Source organism: Bufo gargarizans, chromosome 5 (genome assembly GCF_014858855.1).
Source record: "Bufo gargarizans isolate SCDJY-AF-19 chromosome 5, ASM1485885v1, whole genome shotgun sequence".
Lineage (NCBI taxonomy): Eukaryota > Metazoa > Chordata > Amphibia > Anura > Bufonidae > Bufo > Bufo gargarizans.
Window position 1 is genome coordinate 344,635,413 of NC_058084.1, and position 8,910 is coordinate 344,644,322.

The window sequence follows — 8,910 nt, forward strand, 5'->3', positions numbered from 1 at the left end:
TAACAGATCTATATATTGAACAAGTGCCCTTTAACTCCTTAACCACTTCCCATCTTGGCCATTGGCCCCCTGCCTGACCAGGCCTAATTTTGCAAAACTGACATATCTCACTTTATGTGGTAATAACTTTGGAAGGCCTTTACTTATCAAAGTCATTCAGAGATTGTTTTCTCATGACACATTGTACTTCATGATAGTCATAAATTTGAGTCAATATATTTCACCTTTATTTATGAAAAAATCTTCTAAATTTCAATTGCTCTGCTTTTAAAACAGAAAGTGATACCTCAAAATATTTATTACTTAACATTCCCCATATGTCCACTTTATGTTGGCATCATTTTGGAAATGTCATTTTATTTTTTTAGGACGTTAGAATGCTTAGAAGTTTAGAAGCAATTCTTAAAATTTTTTCGAAAATTGCCAAAACCCACTTTTTAAGGACCAGTTCAGGTCTGAAGTCACTTTGTTCCTACATAGTGGATACCCCCATAAATGACCCCATTGTAGAAACTACACCCCTCAGGTTACATAGAACTGATTTTACAAACTTTGTTAACCCTTTAGGCGTTTCACAAGAATTAAAGGAAAATGGAGATCAAATTTTTAAATTTCACTTTTTTGGCAGATTTTCCATTTTAATCCAATTTTTTCTTTAACACATCGATGGTTAACAGCCAAACAAAACTCAATATTTATTACCCAGATTCTGCGGTTTACAGAAACACCCCACATGTGGTCATAAACTGCTGTACGGGCACACGGCAGGGCGCAGAAGAAACTCCACATGGTTTTTAGATGCCATGACCCATTTGAAGCCCCCCTGATGCACCCTTACAGTAGAAACTCCCAAGAAGTGATCCCATTTTGGAAACTAGGGGATAAGGTGCCAGTTGTATTGGTACTATTTTTGGGTACATATGATTTTTTGATCATTCATTATAACACTTTATGGGGCAAGGTGACCAAAAAATGTGTTGTTTTAGCACAGTTTTTATTTATTTATTTTTACAGTGTTCACCGTTTTTATTTTATTTTTTTAACCTTAACCCTTTATTTTTTTATTTTACACTTTTCGTCCCCCATAAGGTCATACAAGACCTCTGGGGGACATTTACTTCACTTGGTGAGCGCTGTGTATGCAGCGATCCAGAAGGCAGGGACACCTGGGCACTGTCCCTGCCTTCTCTCTGGGTTGCCCTGCTGTCACTGACAGCGGGCAACCCGATCAGCAGCTGTACGATTAGCGTGCAGCTGCAGTTTCTGGACGGACGTTCTGGAACGTCCATTCAGAAATATAGAACCACCTCCCGGACGTTTATAGTCTATGGGCGGACGGGAGGTGGTTAAGGACCGGGCTCATTTTCACCTTAAGGACCAGGCAATTTTTTGCAAATCTGACCAGTGGCACTTTATGTGGTGATAACTTTAAAACGCTTTGACTTATCCAGGCCATTCTGAGACAGTTTTTTTTGGCACATATTGTACTTCATGACACTGGTAAAATGGAGTCAAATAAATTCATTTTTATTTATAAAAAAATACCAAATTTACCAAAAATTGGCAAATTTCCAAGTTTCAATTTCTCTACTTCTATAATACATAGTAATACCTACAAAAAGAGTTATTACTTTACATTCCCCATATGTCTATTTCATGTTTGGATCATATTGGGAATGACATTTTATTTTTGGGGGACGTTACAAGGCTTAGAAGTTTAGAAGCAAATCGTGACATTTTTCAGAAATTTTCAAAAACCCACTTTTTAAGGACCAGTTCAGGTCTGAAGTCACTTTGTGAGGCTTACATAATAGAAACCACCCAAAACCATGACCCCATTCTAGAAACTACACCCGTCAAGGTATATAAAACTGATTTTACAAACGTCGTTAACTCTTCAGGTGTTCCACAAGAGTTAATGGCAAATGGAGATAACATTTCTGAATGTCGATAATTTTTTTTGCCAATTTTTCCATTTTAATAAATTTTTTCCAGTAACAAAGCAAGAGTTAACAGCCAAAAACTCTATATTTATTGCTCCGATTCTGTAGTTTGCAGAAACACCCCATATGTGGCCGTAAACTACTGTACGGGCACACGGTAGGGCGTGGAGGGAAAGGAGCGCCGTGTGGTTTTTGGAAGGCAGATTTTGATGGCCTTTTCTTTTGGCACCGTGTCCCATTTGAATCCCCCCTGATGCACCCCCAGAGTAGAAACTCCATAAAAGCGACCCCATTTTGGAAACTACGGGATAAGGTGGCAGTTTTGTTGGGACTATTTTTAGGGTACATATGATTTTTGGCTGCTCTATATTTTAAAATACATTTTTGTGAGGCAAAGTTGCCAAAAATAGAAATTCTGAAATTTCATTTCCATTTTCCATAAACTGTGAGGACCACTTAAAGGGTTAATAAAGTTAGTAAAATCAGTTTTGAATACCTTGAGGGGTGTAGTTTATTAAATGGGGTCACTTTTATAGAGTTTCTACTCTAGGGGTGCATCAGGGGTTCTTCAAATGGGACATGGTGCCGAAAAAAAAAGGCCATCAATATCTACCTTCCAGAAACCATACGGCGTTCCTTTCATTCTGCGCCCTGCCGTTTGGTCATACAGCAGTTTACGACCACATATGGGGTGTTTCTGTAAACTACAGAATCAGGGTAATAAATATTAAGTTTTGTTTGGCTGTGCTATTTTGGCACCGTTTTTATTTTATTTTTTTGACCGTGTTCATCTGAGGGGTTTTACACGTATTATCCTTTTATAAAAATAAAAAATACCTTTTTTTGCACCGTTTTTATTTTATTTTTTTGACCGTGTTTATCTGAGGGGTTAGGTCATGGGGTATTTTTATAGAGCAGATTCTTACGGATGCAGCGATACCTAATATGTCTACTTTTATATTTTTTCTTATTTTACAAAATAATATTTTTGAAAAAAAAAAATATATTTCCGATTGTCACTATCTAAATGGAATTAAAATTGGGGAAGTGGAATATAAATGTAGTACTCCATGGAAGTGTGGTACTCCCTGAAGCAACCAATAATGCAGAGGCCCGGATGATCGGGGCACGTGTCACACTGAGTGGTGTCCTTCCGTATCTCCCTCCTGTGACACACTCTGCACTTTTTTGGGGACTGTCCCTTCTTTCCCGGATGGGGGACCACACCTGGAAAGTGTTGGCCAGGGACAATCCGGGCGCCTCCAGTTCCCGAGGTACTCCAGCCTGCTCTTTCCCGGTCAGAAAAGATCAGTTTTAACGTTTTCCTCCATACTGTCACCCCAGTTCTTGACAGCTTTGAATTCTTTCACCTCAGATTGAACAATACCTCTAGACACTCTCTGCGCCCCCCTCATCACTATCATCCCTAATGAGGGAAAAGACCCTTCCCGATGTCAAAGTAACCAACCCATTTCCCTCATAAATGTAGACCTCAAATTGTTTTCTAAAATTTTGGCTCAGCTGACCCCATACATGCAACAACTTATTCATATAGACCAAGTTGGGTTAATGCCACTTAGAGAGACAGGGCATAATACTACAAGAGCTATCAATCTGATATATCAGGCGACAATCTTGAAATGTCCCATGCTCCTCCTGTCCACTGACGCGGCTAAAGCCTTTGACCGTGTTAATTAGGACTTTATGTTTGAATCACTGCATCATATTGGACTAGGTGAGATGATGCTGGCTCACATTCATAACTTATATTCTTCCCCCTCTGCCATGGTAAAGGTGAATGGCCAGTACTCTTTGCCTTTCCTGATACGAAACGGAATAAGAAAGGGTTGCCCCCTTTCCTCTGTTGATTTTTATACTCTGTCTAGGGCCCTTACTGGGACATATACGAGCCAACCGAGACATAGTAGATATTAAGATTCATGACATCTCCCATAAAGTTGCGGCCTATGCAGATGATCTCCTTTTGTCCATGACTTCCCCCCACGTCTCTCTACCTAACCTTATAAAGGAACTTAAGACGTACACTTTTACCGAACTTTAAAATATACCCCCACAAGTCTGAAGCGCTAAACGTTCCCCTACTGCCTAGCTTGGCGCTAAATTATCAGATAATTTCCCTTTGAAGTGGTCCAGAACTTCCCTTAAATACCTGGGCATCCATTTAACCCTGATTCTTTCTGACCTTTATTCAGCAAACTACTCTCTCCTTTTCCGAACTCTTAAAACTGACCTGGACCATTGGAGCTGGTGCACATTTACATGGTTTGGATGGATGCCTATATTTAAGATGAATACACCATTCATTTGGGCAGGGAAATCCCCACGAATAGACCATTTAGTTCTATTTAGACCCAAACATCGTGGAGGCCTGGGTCTACCCGATTTTATTTCTTATCACCATGTTTCACATTTATTAAAGGCAGTGTACTGGTGTTGTCATCAGTCCCATAAGCAGTGGGTGCTGGTTGAGCAATCTTTCCTGCCCATCCCGTTAGCAGCAATCCCTTGGTTGGGAGCTCATGTACCATTAGCGGATCATACCCACCCCACTATAAGCCCCACACTTTGCTTGGTGGCATCGGTTTTCTCTTAACTTGGTATCTCCCCTTACCTGCCTCCAATGTTCCCTATACTGGGTAAACCCCATGTTTCTTCCCGGTGTAGAACAAGAATCTTTTTGGCAGTGGATTTAGAGCCCATCATTTCTTCTCTTCAGACAATTGGCTCACAACACAGTCCCTCAATGACATATCGGACCCCTTATGTCTCTCATCTTGGCAAATACAACTTCAACATTTCTTAACTTCACTTCCCCAAGCAACGAAGTACACAAGAGATAAAACGGCCTTTGAATGTATAGGGAACTTGAGGCATTCTCTTTTCAAGCCTTACTGTCTTAATTCCCCATCACATAAGCCACCCCCCTCCTATATATTCAAGTGGGAAAAAGACTTGGGGATCACCTTTACAGCAGAATAGAAAGACTGCTTCTTCATGCTGACACCTAAGACTTCAATTGCTAGTAGAACTTAAGAGGCAGGTTTTAAGGTCCTCTCCATTTGGTATAGGGCGCCATTGTGTTGGAGATGTAGAGGGACTCAAGGAACAATTTTACATATCTTCTGGGAGTGTCCTATGCTTGCCAGTTAATAGAAAGATGTATGGCACATACCCTCTAAATTAACTTGTCACGTTCTTCCTAAGACACCTGCCTTTTTTTAATTATAGTGAGATCCCCTTATCCACCTATAGGAAGTTTGTGGTACATCATTTGGTTGATGCTGCGAGGGCATGTATCCCTGGTCTGTGGAAACAGACATCGGCTACAACAATAGCTCCTTGGTTTAGTAAAATCCAGGAGGTCATTAGAATGGAAGACCTTACCGCATCGGGGTAGGGTGGGGGGCATGCTAAGTTTTATAAAACATGGCGACATTGGATTCTTTTTCAGGGCTCACCGGAGTATAAGTCTTTGTTGGCTAATATTTTTTTTATCTTTCCTACCCGTTTTTCCTTTTCCCATCTGCCTTTCCTTCTTTATCTTTCCTAGTCTATTTTTCTTTCTCTTTTTCACAGCAGTTTTTAGGCCATATCTTACTTGGTTGTATGATACTTCTATTTACCATGTCCAGACATTGCAGATAATTGCATAATCATTATGTTTTCTCAGTGATACTTGTGTATTTACTTACTCTTGCAAATGAAAACTAACTGTTTATATTGCTTATTGAAACCTTAAAACAAGTGAGTGGGGAGTAAAAGCAGTGAAACCTGCTTTTACTTTCAGCTGTATTCACTGCCATCCCAATTTCTAACAGCAATATCTTCTAATGCATTGTGGTTATTCTGATATTGTTTGAACGCTTGGAACGCCAGCTTTCAAACAAGACCAGACCCATATAAATCTGCTACTTATCCAGAGACATGGGCATCTAAAACAGTACACCCCCCCCCCACCCCCCGAATGGGTGCGGGGCGGTTGGGGAGATGACAGCCTGTAGGAGGAAAGATTTTTTTTTTTTAAATATAGAAATCTGGCATGATCATAATTACACTGACCCACATAATAAAGTTATGTTACTTATACCACATCAGTGAATGTCGTAAATAAATTCCACAAAATAATTAAAAAATTGCAGTTTTTTTATTCTTTTCCCTTAAGTATAAAATAATAGTTATTTAATACACTATATATAAATCATCTCGTAAAATAAAAATAAAAAATTTAGAAGAAAAAATTAAAAAGTTATGACTGCTGGAACACAGAGGGTTGTTACTGGTACAAAATTAGTTGTCACCAAGGGGTTCAAAAGGCAATCGTGTCTGAGTTGTGCACCAACAAGAATTACTTATTTATTTTTTGGGAGGGTTTTTCCAATTTTAATGCGACTGTTAGGTTAAGGGGTTAAACAAGGTATTTTTTTTATTCCACGGCAATAATTTGGACTGTTTTGTCCAACAGTCCAATAATTTGGTCAGTTACATAAAAAAAATTAAAATCCAATTAAACTCCAGGCTGTAATGTAACAAAACAGCAAAGACCCCAAGACAGCGTATGTTAAAGATCAAAATACAACTTTCATATTTCTGCATATCAGAAATAAAACTGTTGGCCCTATAGGATTATTGTGCAGAACTTGCAGTTACAATTCTACTTTTGTGAGCTGCTTTTCAGAGTCGGAGTACAAATTGGCAAGAAAAAAAAACTGCATAGAAAATAGACTCTGTGGGAGAATTGAGTACAATTTGGAGTTAATTTGTGCTGTAATTTGTGCCAATTTCTGCCATAAGGAATAGTAAATCTGCCCGTCCGTGGGAGGACCCACTAAACCATGCCCACTTTTATTGCCTCTTTTGAAAAGTGGAGTAATGTGCAAGGTGGCGTAAATTATAATAAAAATTTGGCTGTCCCTAAATTTGTTACATTTTACCTGGATGCTGGACTACTATGGTAAGTTACAGTTTACAGTGGTCAGTGAAAAAACGGACCAAACACATCACAGACCAAAGTAGTGCATGTCTCTCTGATCTTTTCACTGATCCACGGTCAGTAAAAAAATACTGATGTGTGAAAAACAGAGAATAAATGTAGTGTTTCAAAGCCCTAACCTTTGATTTCATACTAATTTATTTATTTTTAGATACCATGGAAACGGCACTGCAGAAAATAAGAGCATGTGGGCGTGAAGACTTCTCCATGTGTCGGCGTGGCCAATTTTGCTGTGCCCTGTTTAGCTCCATGTTTCTCTGTGATGTTGTGTGTATGTACAGGGATCAGATTCAGCCTAGAATGCTCTGTGCATGTAGATTAACCAGAACTCACCATGTTCTAACATCCATTGGACCACATTTGAAGATCATAGCTGTTAAAGGTACTGTCATTAGAACATTTACACTGAGGCATTCCTAGAGTATTAGTATTAAAATGAGAGTTTGGAGTGGAACCTGACATTTTTGAATTTAAGAATATATGTCTAGGAGTCTGTAGAAAGGTTTGTACAGGCCATATACGCCTGGATTTTGCAAGGCCACAACTGTGAACTAGTGTCTAGGACATGAAAGGGTTTCAGATCTTTAAAAATGATTTTTCACATACTAATGTACTTTCTGTAGCCGAGATGCGTCTGTAAGCCGGTCTCACATGCAGTCACAGGACCATATCCTTGGTGTTTATCTCCTGAACCTGTTGGCACAAATATGGTATGCACCAAAATGTGCCCCTGTTTTTACACCAGAAAATTGGCCCAAAGGAGTTAACAAATTCCACCCAAAATATATTAGAAAGTTGTATCATTTGAAAACAATTACACTTTATTTTACACAAAACTGGAAAAATTCTGTTAATATTACAGCACCAGAATATCTGCTAGTTCAGCACCTTGGTGGTCAGTGCACAAGAATATCCGATGTTTATTGTACTTTTCATGCAAAAAAATATCATCTGTGTAAAGGCTAAGGATCAGTAATCTTTCATCATTACAGTAAAAGTAAATATTTTTTGTAACTTTTTCTTTTCTGGATTATGGATTAGGTTGACGGTAATTTAATAAATATCTATTCACATCACTCAGAGTTGTCAACCACTGCTTGTAAATGTGCTACTTCCATGTGGACATTTCCAAAAACAATAGGTCCTCGCTTGGGTGGCCATCCTATGTACTGCTTCTGCACTTAGTGTGAAATATCAAATTATTTGTAAACTCATTTTCAATCTCATGGGACAGAAAATGACCACAAGAGGTTAATCTGAAAATGTCTACAATCTGAATCTTGAAGTAATCTGAAATGCACTGAACAGGAATTATACGTTAACATCAAGGCCACATCGATGATAAACACTAAAAGTGAAATTAAAATAAATAATTTTACGGGATCTCATATTTCTCTTACAATGATACATTTCTGTTAAAATCACATGACAAGCAAATGAAGACAAGCAAAGGAAGGATACAGTGCACTAATTTACATTGACTTCAATGGGAGCAGCGCTGCAGTGACGGGCGCTGTCCACTACATGTTGACAAATGATTGGGGGGGGGGGGTTACTCTTGACTATACTCCAGCTCCTTATCAAAGATGAGCTGTGTGGCGATTACATATAAATCATTTTTACTAGAACACAAATCTGCATCAATAAATAAGAAATTCTAGTAAATCTGTCTGGACAAATGCCCACAATCTCAAAAAGAACTTAACAATTCTATGCAGGTGGTGCCCTGGTTAATGCCACCATCTGTTGTCTACAATTATAACTGAGGCTCAGCCCCATTAACTTAAAGGGCTTATCCAAACCCTATAATGTCCCCCCTAATGCCCGGGCCCCGCATATAGCATATACTTACCCTGATGCCCGCACGGCCGCTGCTCATATGGCGAAAAAGGGGGGAATGTAGCCCATAGCAGGCTGCGACGGGAACGAGCCTCCCTAGTGTGCCCTGTGTGGGCA